Below are 10,949 nucleotides of genomic sequence, written 5' to 3' on the forward strand. Positions count from 1 at the left end.
CAGTACATTTACTGCTGCTAGTTTTTCTGTCCTGACAGATGTGATGATCTGATCTGTGACTAAATAAGAACACAGAAGTGTTTATATGACAGCCGACTCACATGATGGAACAAATTTATAGGACGAAATGATAAAAGTGCATCTGAACGGTTTCTGAAAATATTTTTCTTAACTGATATGAAACTTACGGTGGCCCCTAGAGACAACGCATGTACAAACTCCAAAACACGTACACAATCCAAAACACGTACAAACTCCAAAACACATGCAAAATCCAAAACACATGCAAAATCCAAAACACATGCAAACTCCAAAACACGTACAAAATCCAAAACACGTACAAACTCCAAAACACATGCAAACTCCAAAACACGTACAAAATCCAAAACACGTGCAAAATCCGAAACACATGCAAACTCCAAAACACATGCAAACTCCAAAACACGTACAAACTCCAAAACACATGCAAAATCCAAAACACATGCAAACTCCAAAACACGTACAAACTCCAAAACACATGCAAACTCCAAAACACGTACAAACTCCAAAACACATGCAAAATCCAAAACACATGCAAACTCCAAAACACGTACAAACTCCAAAACACGTGCAAACTCCAAAACACATGCAAACTCCAAAACACATGCAAACTCCAAAACACATGCAAACTCCAAAACACATGCAAAATCCAAAACACATGCAAACTCCAAAACATATGCAAACTCCAAAACACATGCAAAATCCAAAACACATGCAAACTCCAAAACACGTACAAACTCCAAAACACATGCAAACTCCAAAACACGTACAAAATCCAATAATGGCCAATATTATAGTTATTATATTAATCATTATTAGCTATTACAGCAGTGAACATGAACTCTGTGTCAAATACTGAGCCTCAGTACAGATTCAAGTTGCAGTTATTTATATGTTGTGGTGGGGCGTGGTCTGCGGTGCCGTGCAGACGCACCTGCACGGCATCCGCAATCACCCCCGCCGTGTTAAAACACAGGGACTCAGGGGTTGGTGGTGTGTGGTGGTGAGGTGTGTTCAATAAAATGTCTGTGAACGATATTCTGTGGTCCCGCCGTGCTTTATTCACGCCACATTGGTGCCGAAACCCAGGAGGCAGCACGGCGGGTCCGTATCGGAGCCAGGAAAAGGAGGAGCTGGCACAGAGGGTGGCCGAAATGGCGGCCGCCCAGCGGGAGCAGGCGGCGGAGGTGAGTCGCCAGCAGGAAGAGCTGCAGGACCAGTACGAGCGCCACCTGGAAAGATTGGGGAGCTGGCGGCGCTGCTCTGGGCCTGTGCGCCACCCCCACAGGTGTGTCCCGAGGAAGCGGTGGAGGAGCCGCGTGAGGCCCCTCAGCAGCCGGAGGTGGCAGACGAGGCGCGCGGGGATCTGCGCCTGCCGGAGGAGGGGGAACAGCCGGGTGAAGGGCTGCTCCTGCCGGGAGCGGCTCATCCACCGCTCCCGGCAGGAGTCGCGGGAGGGGCTCCCGCCAGGAGTCGCGGGAGGGGCTCCCGCCAGGAGTCGCGGGAGGGGCTCCCGCCAGGAGTCGCGGGAGGGGCTCCCGCCAGCGCTCCCGCAAGCGCTCCCGCCAGCGGCGGACGAGCCGCTCCCGCCAGCGCTCCCGCCAGCGGCGGACGAGCCGCTCCCGCCAGCGCTCCCGCCAGCGCTCCCGCCAGCGCTCCCGCCAGCGCTCCCGCCAGCGCTCCCGCCAGCGCTCCCGCCAGCGGCGGATGAGCCGCTCCCGCCAGCGCTCCCGCCAGCGCTCCCGCCAGCGCTCCCGCCAGCGCTCCCGCCAGCGCTCCCGCCAGCGCTCCCGCCAGCGCTCCCGCCAGCGGCGGACGAGCCGCTCCAGCCGGAAGAGGTGGAGAAACCGGGAGGGGAGATGGCGGTCCCCGTGCCAGGGTAGCCTGCTCGACCTGTGCTCGAGGTCGAGGATCGAGCCGCCCTGGAGCGTCAGATGCGCCTGGTAGTGAGCCCCTCCCGGGGCCGGCGGGGTCGTGCCAGCTTGCCAGGTAGCCGGCCTCCGGACCAGTTTCGCCGCTGCTGCTGGAGGCGTGGCCGACCCCCGGACAAGGCTCGCCGCCATTTGAGGTGTGGGCGGCCTCCGCAACGGACTTTGCTCTGTGCCAAGGTTGGGAACCGGTGGGGTGGGGGAGTAGGTTCGGCCGGATGACTCCCCGGCCTCAATCGGGCGATGGGGGTGTGTGGTGGGGCGTGGTCTGCGGTGCCGTGCGGACGCACCTGCACGGCATCCGCAATCACCCCCGCCGTGTTAAAACACGGGGACTCAGGGGTTGGTGGTGTGTGGTGGTGAGGTGTGTTCAATAAAATGGCTGTGAACGATACTCCGTGGTCCCGCCGTGCCTTATTCACGCCACATATGTCTTATCACCTTAAATCTTCACTCAAAGACAAGTATCTTTGACAGTGCATATATAGGTGTATCATATATAAGAGACAAATGTTGTTCCTTCAGTATGTTGGCATCACTAAATTTGGCTCATTGCGTACATATATTTATTAAAAGCAAATGTACGAGCAGTGATAACTGTGTCTGATAAAATGAAGAGTAGACTGATATATTGAATATTCCTTTATTGGGTGAGAAAATCAGACCATGTCATAACTGCTTTAAGTCATACAGAATAGATATCAGAGCCTTAAACAGACTGACTTGTCATAAAAACCTTTTCACAGAAAATGTGAGTGCATTGCTGAACCAAGTGAAGCGGTCCCTTACCCACTGGACACCACTCTCTATGTCTCTGGTAGGACGTATCAATTCAATTAAAATGACCATTCTACCCAAATTTTTATACCTTTTCCAGGCCATACCCATTTTCATTCCCAACACTTTTCCCTTTTTCCCATCTCATCTTATCTATGGCAGGGTAAATGCCCAAGGCTTAAGAAGATGCATCTTCAAAAATCTAAAATTGAGGGTGGGTTTGCACTTCCCAACTTTCGTTTTTATTATTGGGCTGCTAACATACGATGTTTGGTGTTTTGGTATTTTTACCATAATCGGAGTGGTTGTCCTGACTGGGTCACTATGGAATTGCATAGTGACAACAGTATATCCTTACCAGCTGCACTTTGTTCTCCACTCCCATCCTCTTCATTCAACTTCATTCCCAACCCTGTAGTGGTGCACTCATTAAAAATATGGGGCCAGTTTAGGAAATATTTCAAACTTTGTTTGACCACCGATTGTGCAAGTTCCCCCATTTAAAATGATGACAGAGGTCAGTAATTTGCACCAGAGGTACACTTCAACTGTGAGAGACAGAATGTGAAAAAAAAAAATCCATGAATTCACATGGTAGGATTTGTAAAGAATTTATTCGTAAATCAGGGTGGAAAATAAGTATTTGGTCAATAACAAAAATACAACTCAATACTTTGTAACATAACCTTTGTTGGCAATAACAGAGGTCAAACGTTTACTATAGGTCTTTACCAGGTTTGCACACACAGTAGCTGGTATTTTGGCCCATTCCTCCATGCAGATCTTCTCAAGAGCAGTGATGTTTTGGGGCTGTCGCCGAGCAACACGGACTTTCAACTCCCGCCACAGATTTTCTATGGGGTTGAGGTCTGGAGACTGGCTAGGCCACTCCAGGACTTTCAAATGCTTCTTACGGAGCCACTCCTTTGTTGCCCGGGCGGTGTGTTTTGGATCATTGTCATGTTGGAAGACCCAGCCTCGTTTCATCTTCAAAGTTCTCACTGATGGAAGGAGGTTTTGGCTCAAAATCTCACGATACTTGGCCCCATTCATTCTGTCCTTAACACGGATCAGTCGTCCTGTCCCCTTGGCAGAAAAACAGCCCCATAGCATGATGTTTCCACCCCCATGCTTCACAGTAGGTATGGTGTTCTTGGGATGCAACTCAGTATTCTTCTTCCTCCAAACACGACGAGTTGAGTTTATACCAAAAAGTTCTACTTTGGTTTCATCTGACCACATGACATTCTCCCAATCCTCTGCTGTATCATCCATGTGCTCTCTGGCAAACTTCAGACGGGCCTGGACATGCACTGGCTTCAGCAGCGGAACACGTCTGGCACTGCGGGATTTGATTCCCTGCCGTTGTAGTGTGTTACTGATGGTGACCTTTGTTACTTTGGTCCCAGCTCTCTGCAGGTCATTCACCAGGTCCCCCCGTGTGGTTCTGGGATCTTTTCTCACCGTTCTCATGATCATTTTGACCCCACGGGATGAGATCTTGCGTGGAGCCCCAGATTGAGGGAGATTATCAGTGGTCTTGTATGTCTTCCATTTTCTGATGATTGCTCCCACAGTTGATTTTTTCACACCAAGCTGCTTGCCTATTGTAGATTCACTCTTCCCAGTCTGGTGCAGGTCTACAATTCTTTTCCTGGTGTCCTTCGAAAGCTCTTTGGTCTTGGCCATGGCGGAGTTTGGAGTCTGACTGGTTGAGGCTGTGGACAGGTGTCTTTTATACAGATGATGAGGTCAAACAGGTGCCATTCATACAGGTAACGAGTGGGGGACAGAAAAGCTTCTTACAGAAGACGTTACAGGTCTGTGAGAGCCAGGGATTTTCCTTGTTTGAGGTGACCAAATACTTATTTTCCACCCTGATTTACGAATAAATTCTTTACAAATCCTACCATGTGAATTCATGGATTTTTTTTTCACATTCTGTCTCTCACAATTGAAGTGTACCTCTGGTGCAAATTACTGACCTCTGTCAACATTTTAAGTGGGGGAACTTGCACAATCGGTGGCTGACTAAATACTTTTTTGCCCCACTGTATATATACACACACACACATATATAGATATAGATGTGTGTGTGTGTGTATAATTAGACTTTATGCATATAATGTAAGGTGTGGCTATATAAATATATGTACAACTCTGTGTATATGTGTTTATGGGCAGGCATGCAATGTAGTGACAAGGATTGACAAGAACTGAACGGTTTCTGAAAATGTTTTTCTTATCTGATATGAAACTCACAAATACGTTGTGCAACATTTAATGTGCCACGCATCCTCGTCTCCTCATTTTACATCATCAGATGTTACAGCCGAGATAAAGTGGAGAGAGAGAGCGAGAGAGAGAGAGAGAGAGCGCGAGTCTTGAGATGTGAGAGATTTGTCATGTTTCGTGTGTTTGGAGTGTGTGGATAGCAGTGTTGCGCAAGTTCCTATGAAAAAGTAATTAATTATAGTAATAGTTACTACTTCAAAAAAGTAACTGAGTTAGTAACTGAGTTACTAGATTCTAAAAGTAATTAATTACTTGAAAAGTAACTTTTGTGTTACTTTAAAAAAATGTTTAACCCTCTGGGGTCCAACTACTTTTGATGCTTCCTCCACATTTCACCTTTAAAAACTATTTACTTGCCTTGTTTGGTATCATTGTTTTCAGCACAACCTCACGTGTCTGAATTTACAGTCATGTTTTCATTTTGACAAACTGTGTTAACACAATTGATCAAAATCAGACAAAAAACTGTAACAACCACAAACATGTTTAATGATCATATTTCATAACTTTAAATGCAAATATAAACTGTCAATTTTAAAATCATATGCACAAGTTATGCAAACAACAAAGTTATTTGCATCCATTTAATTTTACCTTGATTTTTTAAATAACCATTTCAAACTATTTACAGAACAATCAGCTGTTCTTCAACAAGATGCTACAAATTATTTGTGCCACTGCAAATATTTCTGTCCACTATAAAGGAAACATCACAGTGTGATACCTGCAGGTCTGACAGCAGCAGGTGTATCACTCCTGTTTCTAGGACATTCGCGGCTAAAACACTGTTAAAAGTGTAGTTGGTGACAGAAAAACGGGGTATTTTAAAACTACACCACCACCATTGCTGCCTGTGATTTGAAATGCATTCTGGGATACCTGGCTGCCCCAAGTCTACACAAGCAATCGATTATCTAGGATCGACCTGTTTTGACTTACTTTGCACGGCAACAATCAAATGTTAGAGAAGCTGCATGGGCAGCGTTAACCCCGCCCCCTGCATTTGATGGGTGAGGTTGACAGATAAAATTAATTCAAGATGAGAGCCAGGACAGGGTGTTCGCTCGCTCGCTCTGTGGTATAGTATCGCTTCCTGTTCCTGCTCAAACACAGTGGTGTTTCTGAGTAGCTTATTTGCTTAGCAGTTTAATTAACAACTTTTAAATACATTCTTTTTTCACAGTATAATCTTCACGTGCTTCATCCGAAGCACACTTTCTGTGTACTCACTACCTAATTTATAGTATTCACTCACTGTCTCTGTACTGTTTCGCTAGCTTAGCTCGTAGCCGACCCGTTAGCACCATGGCTACTTCACCTGTCCCTTCTGCACTTTCTTGCTCATTGTGTCAGATGTTTAGTTACTCCTCGGCCTCCTTTAGCAGTAATGATATCTGTAACAAATGTAGCATATTTGCAGCTCTGGAGGCCAGGATTACTGAATTGGAGACTCGGCTTTGCACCCTGCTCTCACCCTTAGCTAGCCAGGCCCCTGTAGCTGGTGCAGCCGAAGATAGCGTAGGCCCCGCTAGCTGTTCCCCGGCAGACCCCAAGCAGCTGGGGAAAGGCTGGGTAACGGTGAGAAGGAAGCGTAGTCCTAAACAGAAGCCCCAGGTACACCACCAACCCGTTCATGTGTCTAACCGTTTTTCCCCACTCGGTGACACACCCGCCGGGGGTCAAACTCTGGTAATTGGTGACTCTGTTCTCAGACATGTGAAGCTAGAGACACCGGCAACCATAGTCAATTGTCTTCCAGGGGCCAGAGCAGGCGACATTGAAGGAAATTTAAAACTGCTGGCTAAGGGTAAACGTAAATTCAATAAAATCATAATTCACGTCGGCAGTAATGACACCCGGTTACGCCAATCGGAGGTCACTAAAATCAATATTGAATCGGTGTGTAACTTTGCCAAAACAATGTCGGACTCTGTAGTTTTCTCTGGTCCCCTCCCCAATCAGACCAGGAGTGACATGTTTAGCCGCATGTTCTCCTTAAATTGCTGGCTGTCTGAGTGGTGTCCCAGAAACGATGTGGGCTTCATAGATAATTGGCAAACCTTCTGGAGGAAACCTGGTCTTGTTAGGAGAGATGGCATCCATCCCACTTTGGATGGAGCAGCTCTCATTTCTAGAAATATCGACAAATTTATTAAACCCCTCAAAACATGACTATCCAGAGTTGGGACCAGGAAGCAGAGTTGCAGTCTTACACGCCTCTCTGCAGCTTCTCTCCTCCTGCTACCCACCCAAAAACCCATCTCCATAGAGACTGTGTCTGCTTCCAAAAAGACAAAAAACGAACTAAAAACCAGCAACAAACAACTTAAACAATCACAAAGAAAGAACAATACAGTATCCACATCTGAACCAAAGAGTAAAACAGTGAAATGTGGATTATTAAATATTAGGTCTCTCTCCTCCAAGTCTCTGTTAGTACATGACTTAATAATTGATCAACAAATTGATTTACTCTGCCTTACAGAAACCTGGTTGCAGCAGGATGATTATGTTAGTTTAAATGAATCAACACCCCCGAGTCATTCTAACTACCAGAAATCTCGAAGCACAGGTCGAGGGGGCGGTGTGGCAGCAATTTTTCACACCAGTCTATTAATTAATGAAAGACCAAGACAGACTTTTAATTCATTTGAAAGCCTGATGCTTAGCATTGTCCACCCCAGCTGTGAAACTCAGAAACCAGTCTTACTTGTTATCATCTATCGTCCACCTGGGCCTTACACAGAGTTTCTGTCTGATTTCTCAGACTTTATATCTAATTTAGTTCTGAGCTCAGATAAAATAATTATTGTGGGTGATTTTAACATCCATGTAGATGCTAAAAATGACAGCCTCAACATGGCATTTAATCTGTTGTTAGACTCAATTGGTTTCTCTCAAAATGTAAAAGAACCCACCCACCACTTTAATCACACTCTAGATCTTGTTTTAACATATGGCATAGAAACTGAACATTTAACAGTGTTTCCTGAAAACCCTCTCCTGTCTGATCATTTCTTGATAACATTTACATTTACAATAATTGATTACGCAGCAGTGGAGAGTGGACTTTATCAAAGTAGATGTCTTTCTGAAAGCGCTGTAACTAAGTTTAAGAATATAATCCAGCCACTGTTATCATCGTCAATGCCCTGTACCAACACAGAGCAGAGCAGCTATCTGAACGCTACCCCAACAGAGGTCGATTATCTTGTTAATAATTTCACCTCCTCACTACGTACGACTCTGGATACTGTAGCTCCAGTGAAAACTAAGGTCTCTAATCAGAAGTACCTGACCCCGTGGTATAATTCTCAAACACGTACCCTAAAGCAGATGACTCGTAATCTGGAGAGGAAATGGCGTGTCACAAATTTAGAGGATCATCATTTAGCCTGGAGAAATAGTTTGTTGCTTTATAAGAAAGCCCTCCGCAAAGCCAGAACAGCTTACTACTCATCACTGATTGAAGAAAATAAGAACAACCCCAGGTTTCTCTTCAGCACTGTAGCCAGGCTGACAAAAAGTCAGAGCTCTTTTGAGCCAACCATCCCTTTAACGTTAACTAGTGATGACTTCATGAACTTCTTCACAAATAAAATTTTTATCATTAGAGAAAAAATTACCAATAATCATCCCACAGATGTAATATTATCTACAGCTACTCTTAGTTTCATTGATGTTAAGTTAGACTCTTTTTTTCCAATCGATCTTTCTGAGTTAACTTCAATAATTACTTCCTCCAAACCATCAACGTGTCTTTTAGACCCCATTCCTACAAAACTGCTCAAAGAAGTCCTGCCATTGATTAATTCTTCGATCTTATATATGATCAACCTATCTCTAATAATCGGCTATGTACCACAGGCCTTCAAGGTGGCTGCAGTTAAACCTTTACTCAAAAAGCCATCTCTAGACCCAGCAGTCTTAGCTAATTATAGGCCAATCTCCAACCTTCCTTTCATATCAAAAATCCTTGAAAGAGTAGTTGTCAAACAGCTAACAGATCATCTGCAGAGGAATGGTTTATTTGAAGAGTTTCAGTCAGGTTTCAGAGTTCATCACAGCACAGAAACAGCTTTATTGAAGGTTACAAATGATCTTCTTATGGCCTCTGACAGTGGACTCATCTCTGTGCTTGTCCTTCTTGACCTTAGTGCAGCATTCGATACTGTTGACCATAATATTCTATTAGAGCGATTAGAACATGCTGTAGGTATTACAGGTATTGCACTGCAGTGGTTTGTATCATATCTATCTAATAGACTCCAATTTGTGCATGTAAATGGAGAGTCCTCTTCACACACTGAGGTTAATTATGGAGTTCCACAGGGTTCGGTGCTAGGACCAATTCTGTTTACATTATACATGCTTCCCCTAGGCAGCATCATTAGAAGACATAGCATACATTTTCACTGCTATGCAGATGACACCCAGCTCTATCTGTCCATGAAGCCAGATAACACACACCAATTAGTTAAACTGCAGGAATGTCTTAAAGACATAAAGACTTGGATGGCCACTAACTTTCTGCTTCTTAACTCAGATAAAACTGAGGTCATTGTACTCGGCGCTGAAAAGCTTAGAAATATGGTATCTAACCAGATTCTTACTCTGGATGGCATTACCTTGGCCTCCAGTAACACTGTGAGGAACCTTGGAGTCATTTTTGACCAGGATATGTCCTTCAACGCACATATTAAACAAATATGTAAGACTGCGTTCTTCCATTTGTGCAACATCTCTAAAATTAGAAATATCCTGTCTCAGAGTGACGCTGAAAAACTAGTTCATGCATTTATTACTTCCAGGCTAGACTACTGCAATTCATTATTATCAGGATGTCCAAAAAACTCACTGAAAAGCCTTCAGTTAATCCAAAATGCTGCAGCAAGAGTACTGACAGGGACTAGAAGGAGAGAGCATATTTCTCCTGTTTTGGCTTCCCTTCATTGGCTTCCTGTTAAATCCAGAATTGAATTCAAAATCCTGCTCCTCACATACAAGGTCTTAAATAATCAGGCCCCATCTTATCTTAATGACCTTGTAGTACCATATCACCCTATTAGAGCACTTCGCTCCCGCTCTGCAGGCCTACTTGTTGTTCCTAGAGTATTTAAAAGTAGAATGGGAGGGAGAGCCTTCAGTTTTCAGGCCCCTCTTCTGTGGAACCAGCTTCCAGTTTGGATTCAGGAGACAGACACTATCTCTACTTTTAAGATTAGGCTTAAAACCTTCCTTTTTGCTAAAGCATATAGTTAGGGCTGGACCAGGTGACCCTGAATCCTCCCTTAGTTATGCTGCAATAGATGTAGGCTGCCGGGGGATTCCCATGATGCATTGAGTTTTTCCTTTCCAGTCACCTTTCTCACTCACTATGTATTAACAGACCTCTCTGTATTGAATCGTATCTGTTCTTAATCTCTGTCTCTCTTCCACAGCATGTCTTTATCCTGTCTTCCTTCTCTCACCCCAACCGGTCGCAGCAGATGGCCGCCCCTCCCTGAGCCTGGTTCTGCCGGAGGTTTCTTCCTGTTAAAAGGGAGTTTTTCCTTCCCACTGTCGCCAAAGTGCTTGCTCATAGGGGGTCATATGATTGTTGGGCTTTTCTCTGTATCTATGAAGCGCCTTGAGGCGACATTTGTTGTGATTTGGCGCTATATAAATAAAATTGAATTGAAATTGAATTGAATTGAATTGACTGCCAAAATGAAACAAATAAATATATCATTAAATAGTTAATTAAATGTGTCAATAATTAATTAAAATGTGAAATACATAAATAATTAATTAAATGTGTCAATAAATAATTAATTAAATGTGTCAATAATTAATTAAAATGTGAAATACATAAATAATTAATTAAATGTGTCAATAATTAATTAATTACATGTGTCATACCTATTTATT

The 10,949-nt window shown here is 44.2% G+C and overlaps 1 protein-coding gene across 1 annotated transcript in view; it reads left to right on the forward strand.

The window, feature by feature from the left end:
- LOC146492509 (class I histocompatibility antigen, F10 alpha chain-like) overlaps nt 1-10,949 on the forward strand; it is a 153,949-nt gene that overhangs the window by 113,330 nt on the left and 29,670 nt on the right. The gene's annotated exons all lie outside the window — the stretch shown is intronic.

Source organism: Neolamprologus multifasciatus, chromosome 22 (genome assembly GCF_963576455.1).
Source record: "Neolamprologus multifasciatus chromosome 22, fNeoMul1.2, whole genome shotgun sequence".
NCBI classification, from domain to species: domain Eukaryota; kingdom Metazoa; phylum Chordata; class Actinopteri; order Cichliformes; family Cichlidae; genus Neolamprologus; species Neolamprologus multifasciatus.